Source organism: Callithrix jacchus, chromosome 9 (assembly GCF_049354715.1).
Source record: "Callithrix jacchus isolate 240 chromosome 9, calJac240_pri, whole genome shotgun sequence".
Lineage (NCBI taxonomy): Eukaryota > Metazoa > Chordata > Mammalia > Primates > Cebidae > Callithrix > Callithrix jacchus.
This window is the reverse complement of record NC_133510.1, coordinates 62,356,362-62,373,578: the sequence shown is the minus strand read 5'-3', so window position 1 is coordinate 62,373,578 and position 17,217 is coordinate 62,356,362. Positions and strand designations below refer to the sequence as shown.

The following is a 17,217-nucleotide window of genomic DNA, read 5'->3' as shown; positions in this document are numbered from 1 at the left end:
AATCATAGCAGGTCACAGCTGTGAATTCCTGGGCCTTAAGCGATCCTCCCATTTCAACCTCCTGAGCAGCTGGGACTACAGATAAGTGTCACTGTGCCTGGCAGCAATAAAGTACTTTAAAATTAAGGTATGTACTTTTTCTAGACAATGCTATTGCATACTTAATAGATCACAGTATAGTGTAAACATAACTTTTTTTTTTGAGACGTAGTTTCCATCTTATTGCCCAGGCTGGAGTGCAATGGCACCATCTCGGCTCACTGCAACCTCCACCTCCTGGGTTCAAGCAATTCTCCTGCCTCGGTCTCCCAAGTAGCTGGGACTACAGGCATGTGCCACCATGCCCAGCTAATTTTTTTTTTTTTTGTATTTTTAGTAGAGACGAGGTTTCACCATGTTGACCAGGATGGTCTTGATCTCTTGACCTCGTGATCCACCCACCTTGGCCTTCCAAAGTGCTGGGATTATAGGCGTGAGCCACCGCACCTGGCCAAACATAACTTTTATATGTACTGAGAAACCAAAATATTTGTACACTTGCTTTATTGTGATATCCAATTGCAGTGGTCTGGAACCAAACCCACAGTGTCTCCAAGGTATGTCTCTATTTGGGTTTTCTGTTAATTGCAGAAAATCCCAATTCTAATATACTCTCTACATAATATATATGTGAGATACCATATATATATATATATATATATCCCACATACACACTCTAAAATACAATAATGAAAAAAAAAATTTTTTTCTTTTTTTGAGACAGAGACTCACACTGTCACCCAGGCTGTAGTGCAGTGGCACAATCTCAGCTCACTGCAACCTCCGCCTCCCAGGTTCAAGTGATTCTGCAGCCTCAGCCTCCCGAGTAGTTGGGATTACAGGCATCCGCCACCATGCCCAGCAATTTTTCTTGTATTTTTAGTAGAGATGGGGTTTCACTGTGTTGGCCAGGCTGGTCTCAAACTCCTGACCTCATGATTCATCTACATCGGCCTCCCAAAGTGCTGGGATTACAGGCGTGAGCCACCACTCCTGGCCACAATTTCTATAAGCAAAGAATACTGTATCAACATCCTGGAGCTTATATGTACTTGGGAGGAAAGAGGTAAAATAAGGGAGAGTTGCCATTTTGATAGAGGATATAAGAGTGTATCACCACCCTTGGGCCTAATACTACTTCTGCTGGTAGGAGAAAGACGAGCATCATTATAAGGTGAACAAGGGGGCAAAACCCATCAAAATAAAGAATATCAATCTCTACAATGGAGACAACAATCATGTTATAGTAGATAAGACTGTGGACTTTGCAGATCTACATGAATTGGCTGTGGGACTACTGTTTCTACAACTTACTGTGTCACTGAGCCTCGGCCTCCTTATTTATAAGATAGGCATGATATATACCTCATGGAGCCACTAAAAATCACAAGATAACAATTGTAAGGTACCTGCAGAGTAGTTGCTCAGTAAATACTCGTTCTTCCTAATCATTTTATAGTAAGAAGGGAGAGAAAAACAATTGAGACATCTCTTTTCCTTGCTGTTTATTGGTACTGTTTTTCTGAGTAACATATTTCCACCCCAAATTGGCATCATATAAATAGCCTCTTCCCAGTCAGTATTGAACCCACATTAACCTGTATAAAGTGAGACTCTTGCCTATTTTAATGAGAATTAGGCCAGGAGCAGTGGCTCATGCCTGTAATTACAGCACTTTGGCAGGCAAAGGTGGGAGGACTGTTTGAGCCCAGGAACTGGAGACTAGCTAGGACAACACAAGGAGACCTCATCTCAACAAATAATTAACAAATTGGCCGGGCATGCTGGCACCCATCTGTGGTCCTAACTACTTTGGACGCTGAAGTGGTAAAGTCACTGAAGCACAGGCTGTTGAAGCTGCAGTGAGCATGACTGCAACACTATACTTCAGTCTGGGGGACAAAGTGCAACACTGCAACCTCCACCTCCTGGGTTTAAGGGATTCTCCTGCCTCAGCCTCCCAAGTAGCTGGGATTACAGGCGTGCACCACCATGCCAGGGTAATTTTGTATTTTCAGTAGAGATGGGGTTTCACCATGTTGGTGAGGCTGGTCTCAAACTCCTGACCTCAAGTGATCCTCTGGCCTCAGCCTCCCAAAGTGCTGGGAATACAGGCCTCAGCCACTGCAACCGACCCAGTTTGTGTTTTAAAAACTGTTTTTTAAAAGTCAATTTAGGTAAGTGCTTCTTTCAAAAGACTGAACTCCATGTTTGATGTAGGTGTAAACTCAGGCCTAAAGCAAGAGATGGATCACTGAAGAGTGGCTGGTTCCTTTTGACTCCATTACCCTGAGGGTTAGTTAGGCTGACCAGGTGTATAAAGAACACACAATGTTTGATGGCTCAGATCCTAAGGAGTCTTCACTTCTATAATGTTTCTCATTTACCATTCTACTGTGTACACAGAGCTAGCCACTTTGTAAGTAGATTATTATTATTCCTATTTTGTAGAATAAACTGAAACTCAAAGTGATCAGGAAGCAAATCCTGTTGACTCTAATTTGAAAATATATCCAAAACCTGATGAATTCCTACATTTCTACTGTATACTACCACCATCCTCTCTCTCATTTCCAATTTTTAAAATTATGGTAAAATACATAACATAAAATTTACTATCTTAATCATTTTTATCCATACAATTCAGGGGTATTAAATATATTCATAATGTCATATAACCATCACCAACATCCATCTCTGTAACTCTTTTCATCTCGTAAAACTGAAATTCTGTACTCATTAAACAATAACTCACCATTTCCCCCTCTCCCCTAGCAATCACTATTCTATTTTCTGCCTCTATGATTTTGACAACTCTTAACTACCTCATGTAAGTAAAGTAGAATCATATCGTATTTGTCTTTTTGTAACTGGCTTGTTTTACTTATCATAATGTCCTCAAAATACATCCAAACTGTAGCATAATATGTCAGAATTTACTTCCTTTTAAGGCTACATAATATTTTGTTGCCTGTATATAACACATTTTGAAATCCATTCTGTTGATGGGCACTTGGGTTGTTTCCATGTTTTAGTTATTGGGAACAATGCTGCTATAAACATGAATTTACAAGTATCTACTCGAGACTTTGTTTTCAATAATTTGGATATATATCCAGAAGTAGGATTTCTGGATCAGATGTTAATTCTATGTTTAATTTTTTTTAGGAACTGCTGTATTTTCCATGGTGGCTGTAACATTTGACATTCTCGCCAACAGTGCACAAATGTCCCAATTTCTCCACATCCTCACCAGATCGAAACTGCATCACCACCTTTGTCAAAAATCATTTGACCATATATATGAAGGTTTCTTTCCCTATTCTATTCCATTGCTGTATATCTTTACACCAGTATTACACTGTTTTGTTTTTTTTTTTTTGAGTTGGAGTTTTGCTCGTTACCCAGGCTGGAGTGCAATGGCGCGATCTCGGCTCACTGCAACCTCTGCCTCCTGTGTTCAGGCAATTCTCCTGCCTCAGCCTCCCGAGTAGCTGGGATTACAGGCACGCGCCACCATGCCCAGCTAATTTTTTTTTTGTGTGTGTATTTTTTTAGTAGAGACGGGGTTTCACCATGTTGACCAGGATGGTCTTGATCTCTTGACCTCGTGGTCCACCCGCCTCGGCCTCCCAAAGTGCTGGGATTACAGGCGTGAGCCACCACGCCCAGCTTGCACTGTTTTGATTATAATGCTTTTGTAATAAGTTTTGAAATCAGAAGTGTAAGTCCTTCAGCTTTGCTCTTTTTCAAGATTGCTTTGGCTGTTTGGAATCCTTTCAGATTCTATACAAATTTTAAGATGAGTTTTTCCATTTCTGCAAAAAACACATAATTAGGATTTTGATAGGGATTGCAATGAGCCTGTAGATCACTTTGGGTGGTACTGACATCTTAACAATATTAGGTCTTTCAATCCATGAACATCGGATGTGTTTTCATTTATATTTTCTTTCATTTCTTTCAGCAATGGTTTATAGTTTTTATTGTCTAAGTCTCTCACGTCCTTAGATAATTCCTAAGTATTTTATTGTTTTTGATGCTATTGTAAATGGAATTGTTTTCATAATTTCCTTCTCAGACTGTTCATTATTAATGTACAGAAATGCAACTGATTTTTGTGATAACTTTGTATTCTGCTATTTTGCTGAATGCATTTATTCTTTTTTTTTTTTTTCCTCGCTCTTGTTGCCCAGGCTACAGTGCAATGGGCGATCTCAGCTCACTGCAACCTCCGCCTCCCAGGTTCAAGTGATTCTCCTGCCTCAGCCTCCTGAGTAGCTAGGATTACAAGCGTCCACCACCATGCCCAGCTAATTTTTTGTATTTTTAGTAAAGACAGGGTTTCATCATGTTGGCCAGGCTGGTCTTGAACTCCTGACCTCAGGTGATCTACCAGCTTCAGCCTCCCAAAGTGCTGGGATTACAAACATGAGGCAGCATGCCTGGCTGGCATTTATTAATTCTAAAGTGTTTTTTTTGTGGAACCTTCAGGGTTTTCTATATCTAAGATCCCACCATCTGCAAATAGAGATAATTTTACTTCTTCCCTTCTAATTTTGATGCCTTTTATTTCTTTTTCTTGCCTAATCGTTCCACCATCCTCTCTTGGCTGAATAATTGCAACATCCCTCTAATTGGTCTCTTTGCTTCCACTTTCACCACCCCACCCCATAGTACTTTGTAAACAAAAACACTGTCAGATCATTTTATGCCTTTGCTCAAAATCCCCCAATGGCTCTCCATCTCACTCAGAGCTAATGTCCCTAAAATGGTCTACAAGACCTTAAATGACCTGACCACCAGTGTCTGTTCTTTGACCCTATCTCTTAAAAAACCCCAAATACTTCCCATCTCATTTCCTTGACTTTATTTTTCTCCTCATCATTTATCACTGTCAAACGATTCATTTATTTTACTTATTTATCTTGTTTATTATCTCTGTCCCCAAGGTACACTCAAAGAAGGGCAGGGATTTTGATTTTGCTTTGTTCACTGCTTATAAACAGGGTCTAGAAGAGTGCCTGACACATAATAAATAGATTTTAAAATAAATATGTGAATTAAAATAATTTGCAGCCTGGGCAATAAAGGGAAACTCTGTCTGCATAAATTTTTTTTAATAAATTAGCTAGGCATGGTGGTATGTACCTGTAGTTCCAGATACTTGTAAGGCTGAGGTAGCAGGATCACTTGAGCCCAGGAGGCTATGGTGAGCTGTGATTATGCCACTGCACTGTAGCCTGGACCACAGAGTAAGACACTGTCTTGAAAAGAAAAACGTAATTTGTCATATTTATAGAATGTAAACAGTGGCTAGGTGTGATGATCCATGCCTGTAATCCCAGCACTTTGGGAAGCTAAGGTGGAAGAACTGCTTGAGCACAGGATTTTGAGAGCAGCTTTGGCAACATAGTAGAACCCTGTCTCTACAAAAATAATAAAAATAAACCAGGTGTGGTGACACACACCTGTAGCCATAGTCTCAGCCACTTGGGAGGCAGAGGTGGGAGGATCACTTGAGCCTAGGAGGTCAAGGCTGCAGTGAGCTGTGATGGCATCACTCCAACACTCCAGCCTGGAGTAAGACCCTGTCTCCAGAAAAAAAAAGTAAGTGGCAAAGCTAGAATTCAACTCAAAAATGCCTCCAAATTCATGTTCTTTCTTTGATACCACACTGTTTTCTCAAAATGGCCTGCTGCTTTCCCAAATTCAGATCAGAATGGCTTTGCACAATTCTCACCTGAGAGATCAATGATTCCCATTCAAAATAAAGCTTAGCAAGAAAAAATCTGCAAGATCTGAAAAACTGTGTGAACTAAGTGAGGTTCAAACTTATAACCTGCGAGTCTAATGTGATACTATTTCCTCCTGCTTTGTGCTTACCCGATGAACCAAACCACATCCCTTATTCTTACCCAAAGGTAAGTTATCCAGACAGATACTGAACACATTTTTTTCTCCCTCTTTGCTTAATAGAGAACCTAAAATTATTTTTTCCTGAAATGGAGGTGATGGTATAATGAAATGTTCATATCTTACAGAGACTTGAATAGCTCAAAAGAGGGGAATAAACTCATGGACTTCTGGATATCTCTTTCAATCCTTCAGCTCTGTACATAGCTGAGTATGAGAACACTGGGAGAGCAAAGAATAAAACCCACCATAATTTCTCAAGTATCCCTTGACATAAAGTGTAAGAAGGAAAACATGAAACTCTTGACTTCTTTCATTTACAAGACCTAGAGAGGGAAATTTCTATGAATGAATCATTCTTAATCTCTTGGGCAATAAATAGGAAAAGATATGTGCCATGATCTGCTATGACGAGGAACCAACATTGAGCTCAGTGAAATATCCCAAACCTAAGTCAATATATACAAACAAGCTAAAGAAGTAAAGATGGAAAACATGAAAGCTACCCCCAGCTATTCCTCTATCTCCAGACCAAACAGAGAGACACTATATAATGTTGACAGAGATCTACCATGTCAGATTAGAGGAGAAAAAAAGAAAAACATGGAAGAAAAAAGCTATTAATTTCTGATTCACACTTAAAAGCTATCAAGTAAGAAAGGCAGCTTCAGGCCAGGCACGGTGGCTCATGCCTGTAATCCCAGCACTTTGGGAGGCCAAGGCGGATTGATCACCTGAGGTCAGGAGTTTGAGACCAGCCTGGCCAACATGGCGAAACGCTGTCTCTACTAAAAATACAAAAAATTAGCTGGGCATGGTGGCGGGTGCCTGTAATTCCAGCTACTTGGAAGAAAGAATCTCTGGAACCCGGGAGGCAGAGGTTACAGTGAGCTGAGATCGCACAGCCTGGGTGACAAGAGCAAAACTCCATCTCAAAAATAAATAAAGAAATAAAAGACAGATTTCTGGACTTCTCCCTCATAGTGAAGAAGGGAGGGAGGGAAGGAGGGAGGGACGGAGGGAGGAAAGGAAGGAAGGAGGAAAGAGGAAGGGGAAGGGAAGGGGAGGGAAGGGAAGGAAGGAGGGAAGGGGAGGGAGGGAAGGGAGGGAAGGAAGAGAAGGAAGGGAAAGAAGGAAGGAAGGAAGAGGGAGGGAGGGAGGGAACAAAGGAGGGAGGGAGGTTGGTTCCTATATTAAAAAAAACCTCCTCTAGTCTAGAAGGCCATAGTTAGACTTGGCACAAGCCCAACTGACTGCAGCCCAATTCACAGACAGGTGGTAGGTGTTTCCCACCACTTCCTCCCCCAATCAAATCACATTAAGAATATGTAATTATCATATTTACATTTAACAGCAAATTTTAAAAACACCTTATACCATTTTTAAAGCATTTATTTCACAGCTTCTATATACAGTTATGGTATTAATGTCACCTATCACCGAATAATAAATTCTGCAAAGTTAAATTATAAAGTGTTTATGTTCTATCTGCTCATTGGCCCCTGGGTCAGCCAATCTGATCCAAGATTCCATGACAACAGGCTCTATCACTAAGAGCTAAAAGATGAGATTTCCCTTGCTTTTTAAATTTTTTAAAATAAAGCATTTTCCATAGAAACTGCTGCAAAAACTGTCAGAGAATAGTCTCTACAGACAAATAAGAAATGGTGCCACTCTGTTATACTAAAAATGAATGGGGCAAAGAGTGAACAGCAAAGACAATGGATGCAAATAACAAGGGATCCCAAAAACCCTAAACATTTTCCCTTGTTTAATTTCAGTAAAGAAATTCAAGAATCTTTAAACTGCCAGAAAACCAACACCAGGATAAACTGAGGAATTCGTGTAGGGAGTGCTGCCCAGCTAAAATCACAATATTAAAACTTCCCATGCTTCAATATACTGAGAGCTAAAGATTTTAATTTAGGGCTGTTGGCCAGGTGTCATGGCTCAGGCCTGTAATCCCAGCACTCTGAGAGGCTAAGGCAGGAGGATCACCTGAGACCAGCAGTTTGAGACCGACCTAGGCAACATAGTGAGACCCCACCTCTACAAAAAAAAGAGTTAGCTGGGTGTAGTGGTGCCTGTGTATACTCCTAGCTATTTGAGAGGCTATGGCAGGAGGATCCCTTGAGCCTAGGAGGTTGAGGCTATAGTGAGCTATGATTGGGCCATTGCCTTCCAGCCTCAGCAATAGAGCAAGACCCTGTTCCTACAAAATATATAACATATATTTTTTTCATATATATATAATTTAGAACTGCTGATCTGTGATCTGCATCAATTTCTCATACCTTTTTTTTTTTTTTTTTCCCAGACAGAGTCTCCCTCTGTCACCCAGGTTGGAGTGCAATAGTGTGATCTTGCAACCTCCGACTCCTGGGTTCAAGTGATTCTCCTGCCTTAGCCTCCCAAGTTTCTGAGATTACAGGCACCTGCCACCTTGACCAGCTAATTTTTGTACTTTTAGTAGAGACAGGCTTTCACCACATTGGCAGGGCTGGTTTAAAACTCCTGACCTCAGGTGATCCACCTGCCTCAGCCTCCCAAAATGCTAGGATTACAGGTGTAAGCCATCACACCTGGCTACCCCTTTTTTTTTTTGAGACGGAGTCTTGCTCTGTCGCTAGGCTGGAGTGCAGTGGCACAATCTTGGCTCACTGCAACCTCCACCTCCTGGGTTCAAACAATTCTTCTGCCTCAGCCTCCCAAGAAGCTGGGACCAGAGGCACATGCCACCACGCCTGGCTAATTTTTGTATTTTTAGTAGAGATGGGGTTTCACATGTTGGCCAGGATGGTCTCGATCTCTTGACCTCGTGATCCGCCCACATCAGCCTCCCAAAGGTATGGGATTACAGGAGTGAGCCACCACACACGGCCCCTTTTTTTTCTTTTAAGTGACAACAGCTTGCTAGGTTGCCCAGGCTGGAGTGCAGTGACCTAGTCACAGCTCACTGCAACTCTGAACTCCTGGGCACAACCAATCATTCTGCCTCGGTCTCCCAAACAGGGAGTGGCGCCTGTCTGTAGCTAGGACTATAGTCCAGGAGGTTGAGGCTATAGTGAGCTATGATTGGGGCCACTGTACTCCAGCTAGTACTACAGGACTACAGGCAGGCACCACCACACCCAGCTTTTTTTGTTGTTGTTTGGAGAAACAGGGTCTTATTAGGTTGCCCAGGCTGGCCTTGAACTCCTGTCTCACAAGATCCTCCCACCTCAACCTCCCAAGGTGTTGGGATTATAGGTGTGAGCCAGGCGTGGTGGCTCACCACTGTAAACCTAGCAATTTGGGAGGCCGAGGCAGAAGGATTGCTTGAGCCCAGGAGATCCATCATCTACAAGGAACTTAGATTTACAAGAGAATAACAAACATCCCCATTAAAAAGTGGCAAAGGGCCAGGCGCGGTGGCTCACGCCTGTAATCCCAGCACTTTGGGAGGCCGAGGTGGGTGGATCACGAGGTCAAGAGATCGAGACCATCCTGGTCAACATGGTGAAACCCCGTCTCTACTAAGAATACAAAAAATTAGCTGGGCATGGTGGCGCATGCCTGTAATCCCAGCTACTCAGGAGGCTGAGGCAGGAGAATTGCCTGAATCCAGGAGGTGGAGATTGCAGTGAGCTGAGATTGCGCCATTGCACTCCAGCCTGGGTAACAAGAGCGAAACTCCATCTCAAAAAAAAAAAAAAAAGTGGGCAAAGGACATGAACAGTCATTTCTCAAAAGACATACATTTGAATAATAAGCATATGAAAAAAAGCTCATTCTCACTGATAATTAAAGAAATGCCAATCAAAAACACCTACAATGAGATACCACACCATGTTTTTTTTTTTTTTTTAATTTCATACTTCACACCAGTCAGAATGCCTATTATTAAAAAGTCAAAAAGTGTGCCAGGCGTGGTGGCTCACCAGAGGTTAGGAGTTCGAGACTAGCCTGGCCAACAAGGTGAAACCCCGTCTCTACTAAAAATACAAAAATTAGCCAGGCAAGGTGGCAGGTGCCTGTAATCCCAGCTACTCAGAGGCTGAGGTAGGAGAATCACTTGAACCCAGGAGACAGAGTTTGCAGTGAGCGGAGATTGTGCCACTGCACTCCAGCCATCTCAAAAAAAAAAAAAGTAAAAAAATAAGAGATGCTGGTAAGGTTATAGCAAAAACACTTATACCAACTTAAAGTTGGTGGGAGAGTAAATTAGTTCAATAATTACGGAAAGCATGATGGTGATTCCTCAAAGAGCTAAAAGCAGAACTTCTACTCAATCCAGCAATCCCATTACTGGGTATATATACAGAGGAATATAAGTAATTCTACCAACATAAAGACACATTCACATGAATGTTCACTGCAGCACTATTCACAATAGTAAAGACATAGAATCAACTTAAATGCCCATCAATGACAGACTATATAAAGAAAATGTGGTCCATACACCTGGAATACTATGCAGCCATGAAAAAGAACAAGCTTATGTCTTTTGCAGGAACACAGATGAAGCGCAAGGCTATTATCCTTAGCAAATTAAGGCAGAAACAGAAAACCAAATACTGCACGTTATCACTTACAAGTGGGAGCTAAATGATAAGAACTTATGAACACACAGAAGAGAACAAAAGACACTGGGGTCTACTTCACGGGGGAGGGTGAGAGGAACAGAAAATATAATTATTGGTTACTGGGCTTAACACTGGTGGTGATATCATATGTACAACAAACCCCTGTGACACATGTTTACCTGTGTAACAAACCTTCACGTACCCCCAAACCTAAAATAAAAGTTAAAAAATAATAAGAGGCTATGGAATAGAAACAAAGGTTTTTCGAGTTAGGCATGCTAATGTTTACATTGCAAAATTGTCTCCTGTGCTTTACTTATAAGTAGATTCTTAAAGGTAAAAAGTAATTTTTCAAATAAATTTTTGAAAATTATTTGTCAAAGCTGATATCCAGAATCTGCAAAGAACTAAAACAAATTTACAAGAAAAAAACAAACAAGCCCATTCAAAAGTGGGCGAAGCATATGAAAGACACTTTACAAAAGAAGACATATATGAGGCCAACAAACATGAAAAAATGCTTATCATCACTGGCCATTAAAGAAATGCAAATCAAAACTACATTGAGATACCATCTCATGCCAGTTAGAATGGCGATCATTAAAAAATCTGGAGACATTTGGGAGGCCAAGGTGGGTGGATCACGAGGTCAAGAGATCGAGACCATCCTGGGCAACATGGCGAAACCCCGTCTCTACTAAAAATACAAAAAATTAGCTGGGCATGGTGGTGCGTGCCTGTAATCCCAGCTACTCGGGAGGCTGAAGCAGGAGAACTGCCTGAACCCAGGAGGCGGAGGTTGCGGTGAGTCGAGATCGCGCCATTGCACTCCAGCCTGAGTAACAAGAGCGAAACTCCGTCTCAAAAAAAAAAAAAAAAAAAATCCGGAGACAACAGATGCTGGAGAGGATGCAGAGAAACAGGGACACTTTTACACTGTTGGTGGGAGTGTAAATTAGTTCAACCATTGTGGAAGACAGTGTGGCAATTCCTCAAGGACCTAGAAATAGAAATTCCATTTGAACTAGCAATCCCATTACTGGGTATATATCCAAAGGATTATAAATCATTCTACTATAAGGACACATGCACATGAATTTTCATTGCAGCACTGTTTACAATAGCAAAGACTTGGAACCAACCCAAATGCCCATCGATGATAGACTGGACAGGGAAAACGTGGCACATATACACCATGGAATATTATGCAGCCATCAAAAACGATGAGTTCGTGTCCTTTGTAGGGACATGGATGAACCTGGAAACCATCATTCTCAGCAAACTGACACAGGAACAGAAAATCAAACACTACATATTCTCACTCATAGGTGGGTGTTGAACAATGAGAACACATGGACACAGGGAGGGGAGCATCACACGCTGGGGTCTGTTGGGGGGAAATAGGGGAAGGACAGCAGGGGTGGGAAGTTGGGGAGAGATAGCATGGGGAGAAATGCCAGAAATAGGTGATGGGGAGGAAAGCAGCAATCACACTGCCATGTGTGTACCTATGCAACAATCTTGCATGCTCTTCACATGTACCCCAAAACCTAAAATGCAAAAAATAAAAAATAAAAAAAATTATTTGTAAAAATGAATGGATGTCTAGATCTCATTTGTCGGCACTGAGTTCCAAGGGACCCACACAGCAGATTAACATGAGAAGCAATAGACAGAATTTCAGAAGTTCTTAGAACAGAGAAAATCTTTGTTTTTTCTGAGGCGGAGTTTCGCTCCTTACCCAGGCTGGAGTGCAATGGCGCAATCTCGGCTCACAGCAACCTCCTCCTCCTGGGTTCAAGCAATTCTCCTGCCTCAGCCTCCTGAATAGCTGGGATTACAGGCACGCGCCACCATGCCCAGCTAATTTTTTGTATTTTTAGTAGAGATGGGGTTTCACCATGTTGACCAGGATGGTCTCGATCTCTTGACCTGGTGATCCACCCGCCTCGGCCTCCCAAAGTGCTGGGCCACTGTGCCCAGCCGAGAAAATCTTTTCTGTAACACTATTCCAAATTTCCCCAGAATTTTTTTTTTTTTTTTTTAAAGAGAAGGTTTCACTCTGTTGCCCAGCTAGATGAAGTACAGTGGCACTATCTCAGCTCACTGTGGCCTCAACCTCATGGGCTCAAGTGATCCTCTTGCTTCAGCCTCCTAAGTAGCTGAAACTACAGGGTCATACTACCACACCTGGCTGACTTTTTTTTTTTTTTTTTTTTGGTAGAGACCAGGTCTCCCTATCTTGCCTAAACTGGTTTCAAACTCCTGGGCTCAAGGGATCTGCCTACCTTGGCCTCCCAACATGCTGGGATTACAGGTATGAGCCACCATGCCCAGCCCAAATTTCCCAAGAATTCTTAAGGAGACAACCCAGAAAATGGGGTAGAATCAACTTTCAGTGGGAGTCATAAATTGTATTAAAGCATTTTAAGTCGCTGCAAAGAAACTCAGTAGGCCTCTCTCCATGTTAAATTTCCTCTATACCACCACCAAAACAAAAATCAAAACATTGCACTCTAGTTCTATAACCTTGTGTGTATATGTATAAAGATCTTGGGCCAGTAGGTATAGAAAGAAAGCATATTTATTAACCTCAGAAGGACAAGAAGCTGCATGAAGAGGATACCTGAACTCTAATCATAGGAAGCTACCTTTCTCAACTAATAATAGCGGCACTTATCACTTACTGAACATTTACTGTGTTCCAAACACTATGTCCAGGTTATACAGGTCATCACATTTATTTGAATTTAACAGATGGTAAATATTTTCATCAGTCAGATATGAACACTAGAAATTTTTATATTTTTAAATTCTTTTTATGATTAGAAAAATACTGAGAGTTTCTTTATACTTACAAAACACACACTAGAGAGAAAAAAAAAAAACGCCCATGATCAAGAACTCAGACAGAACTGCTACTAACAAAAGCAATGTTTTGAGGCGTATCTTTCTAAACTTTGTTTCCATATTAGCACAGAATTTGTATCCATATTGGTTGAATATGTTCAAGTGGTCCTCCTGCCTCAACCTCCTGAGTAATGGGGACCATAGGCATAAGCCACCATGACCAGCTAATTTATCTGTATTTTTGGTAGAGATGGGACCATATAGTCCAGGCTGGTCTTAAACCCCACACCTAAAGTGATCCACCCACCTTAGACTCCCAAAGTAAAGTGCTGGGATTACAGGCATGAGCCACCATGCCGGGCCCTATGATCATTTTAAAAACTCAATATCCTACATGACTCAAAAATCTCTTCTGGCTTCCTCAAAAATTACATGTGATCTGAAGACACAAATGGTATATCCCCTTGTCTTTTTTATTATTATTATCATTTGAGAGAGAGAGAGAGATGGGGTCTCGTTCTGCCACGCCAGCTGGACTCTATTTCTAAATATTTACAATAATGGCTACTGCTAAGTCTTTAAAATGACCAGGAACTGTTTTAAAAGCTTTATTATGTATATATTAACTTTTAATCTTCAAAACAACCCTAAGAAGTGAGTACTAATTATTATCATCATTTTACAAGTGTGTGTGTGTGTGTGTGTGTGTGTGTGTCTGTGTGTGTAAAAGGCAGAGTCTTGCTCTGTTGCCCAGACTGGAGTGCAGTGGCATGATCTCAGCTCACTGTGACCTTCACCCAGTAGCTGGAATTATAGGCGTTCGCCACCATACCTTTTTTTGCAGTTCTAGTAGAAAAGGGGTTTCACCATGTTGGCCAGGCTAGTCTCAAACTCCTGATCTCAAGTGATCCATCCACCTCAGCCTCCCAAAGTGCTGGGATTACAGGTGTGAGCCACCATGCCTGGCCCGTTTTACAAATGAAGAAATGGAGACATTAATTTGGCCAAAGTCACAGAGCAGCAGCTGGCAAAGCTGGGATTTGAATTCCAGGGGGCAAGCATTCAACCAGGAAGTTTTTTCTACAGAGAAGCTCTTGCCAGACTCGGTGGCTCACGCCTGTAATCCCAGCACTTTGGGAGGCTGAGGCGGGTAGATCACGACGTCAGGAGTTCGAGATCAGCCTGGCTAACATGGTGAAACTCCGTCTCTACTAAAAATTCAAAAATTAACTAGGCGTGGTAGCATGCACCTGTAATCCCAGCTACTCTGGAGGCTGAGGCAGATGAGTTGCTTGAACCCAGGAGATGGAGGTGGCAGTTAACCAAGATGATGGCACTGTACTCCAGCCTGGGGGACGGAGCAAGACTCCATCTCAAAAAAAAAACAAATGAACAAACAAAGGGAAGCTCTTAACAGTGGGAGCTGTTAAGGGAGTGGGCTAGGAGAGGAAGATATCAGAGAGATTATTATTATTAAGTTGGTATAGTAACTTCTAGACACAGTAATGGCCCCTATCAATTTGGCCAGAAAGTCCTTCCAACATATATATATAATTTTTAATTATCCCAAACAGGATGATGCTAAAAACAATGATTTATAAAAGTGGTTCTTGATCTTTCCTTCTTCCAAAAACATAAAAAGTTGGGGGGAAAGGGGATAAAAAGAAACAGAAATCTTAATTCTCTAATATTTTTCAACAGCTTTTCTTATTCTTTGACCTTTTCCAAAACCTTGATGGTTAGAAAATAAAGATTTCAAAAGAAGAAAGCACTTCTAGTTGAAATAAAAATAACTTTTGGCAAATTCTCCCTTGGTAATGACAAACATTTAAACTTCAGGTTTATCTTATCTACCCTCAAATGAAAGGAAAACCAAGTAAACAGAACCGTCATCTTTTAATTTCACAGCGGTTTTCTTCCCCCTCAAAGGCTATTCCTGTCCTAGTTGCAGACAGGGAACTGCTCCCAGTGACGTCAGAGCAGTCTCCCAGCAACGATTAATGAGGGTTGTCCACCACAGGGGTTTCCTGAAAAGCTAGCAAGAATCAACCATAAATTCGCTGCAATATCAAGATGCAAGGATGTGGTGGAATTTCTCTTAACCCTTATAGCTCCTGTCTCTGGCAAGCTTCTAAATAGGTTATTCTTCTAGAATTCTCTCCATTTGCCCTAGGATTATCTTCCTTTTTTCCTCCTACCTCCCACCCCCACCCAAAACAAATAGATTGTGTTGGTTTGAAACATTTATGGCTGTAATAAATATTAATATAATTGAACTATCATAGAAAAATAAGAGTGCCTAATGTAAGCTGAGAAGCAGACATTATTACTCTTTTCACTTCACACAAAGAATTGAGTAAATGAAAGCACAGAACAGAAAAGACAATCAAGATAGAAAATAAACCAGCACATTCTTAAAAGCACTTTTCCATATATGTTAACCAAACATACATTGACAGATAGGCAAACCTTCAATTTTCCTAGGCTCTAGTTTACTGAGTTTTTCAAATTGACCTCTGCAGCCCTCTAGAGATCAGTGGTATTAAAATGGAGTTGCATAAAAAGGGACTGGAAGCCCAGACACTCAATCCAAAAAAAGATGGGTTGGGCTGTTATGCTAGCACCTAAGAGTATATCTAACAATTTCTTTCTAAAGCTTTGCTTTAGCTATATATATTCAAAATTAGAATTTTATTCTCAACTACAGTGGCAAGGAATTTTACATAACTACCTATTTTTTAGGTCTGAGAAACAGTGTACAAACTGTGCAAATAAGGCAGAAAAATTCCAAATTCCAAAACTCAACCTAAAATTATTCATGGATCCTGGTTCCAAAAACCTGGCTCATGAGGTCTTTTTCTTTCCTTATTTAGAAAAAGTAATTAGGTAAAAATTGACAGCAGGACATACAGGGTTAATTCAGGCACCTTGCTTAGTAATTCTGACTTCGGTCTGAGCCTATTCTAAAAGGAAACAAACAAAATTATAGCACCTTTATAACATGCCACTTTGGTTTCAGCTCTAATTCAGTGGCACCCAGTTACCAAAATCAAGTCATATAGAAGGAAGAAAGCCCCGCTTCAGATGGATTTTTCTATTTCCTTCTCTCCATCCCCTCCCTCTCAGAAGAAAAAGACTGCAAACAAAATCACTACGTCACTGGAGGTAGAGGGAATCCCATCTCTGCACTCTTTAGAAGCCAAGGCCAGCAAATAAAAACAAGCCAATTATAAGAAACAAGTAATACAAAATAAGAATCGATAAACCCAGAAGAAATCCACTTGACAATCTCAACACATCGAAAGGCATTTTTTAGTAAAAAGGTTTTAAACAAATTCGTCCTAAGATGTTCATAATCAAAAAAGCTCCCTAGATACAGCAAAGGCTATTTCTTATCAAATTTAAAGCCTAAGGGATAGTTACATAAAGATACAGGACAGAGAGGCACATTCGCCAGCCAGGTGTGGATAGCTGGGTAATGACACAGTGAAGGATATTTATAGGGGAATCCCTGCTTCCTGTAATGTGCGTCAATAGCATCACCAAAGAGAACAGAAGTCACCACTGTTCGCATAAGCAACATCTGAATGAAGCATTGCTTGAAATAGCCATGCGAGGTAAAATCTGAATAGAGTAAAAGTTCTGGCAAACCTAATTTTTATATTTTAAAGATAAAAAGCAGCAAGCCAAATGCCCAAAAAACCCTCACAAAACTTAGCACTTAAAAATTCTCTAGTTTCCCTAGTGCGTATTATACAGTTAAATCAGCCAAGATAGAAAAAATATCCTTATAGCTTTTTTCTACCTAGTCTGTGGAGTTCAAGGACTTTTATCTAAAGAAAGAAAG

General features: G+C 41.0%; 1 protein-coding gene across 50 annotated transcripts in view; it reads right to left on the bottom strand.

Annotated features, from left to right (window-relative positions):
- Window positions 1-17,217, bottom strand: part of R3HDM2 (R3H domain containing 2) — a 192,342-nt gene that overhangs the window by 80,410 nt on the left and 94,715 nt on the right. The gene's annotated exons all lie outside the window — the stretch shown is intronic.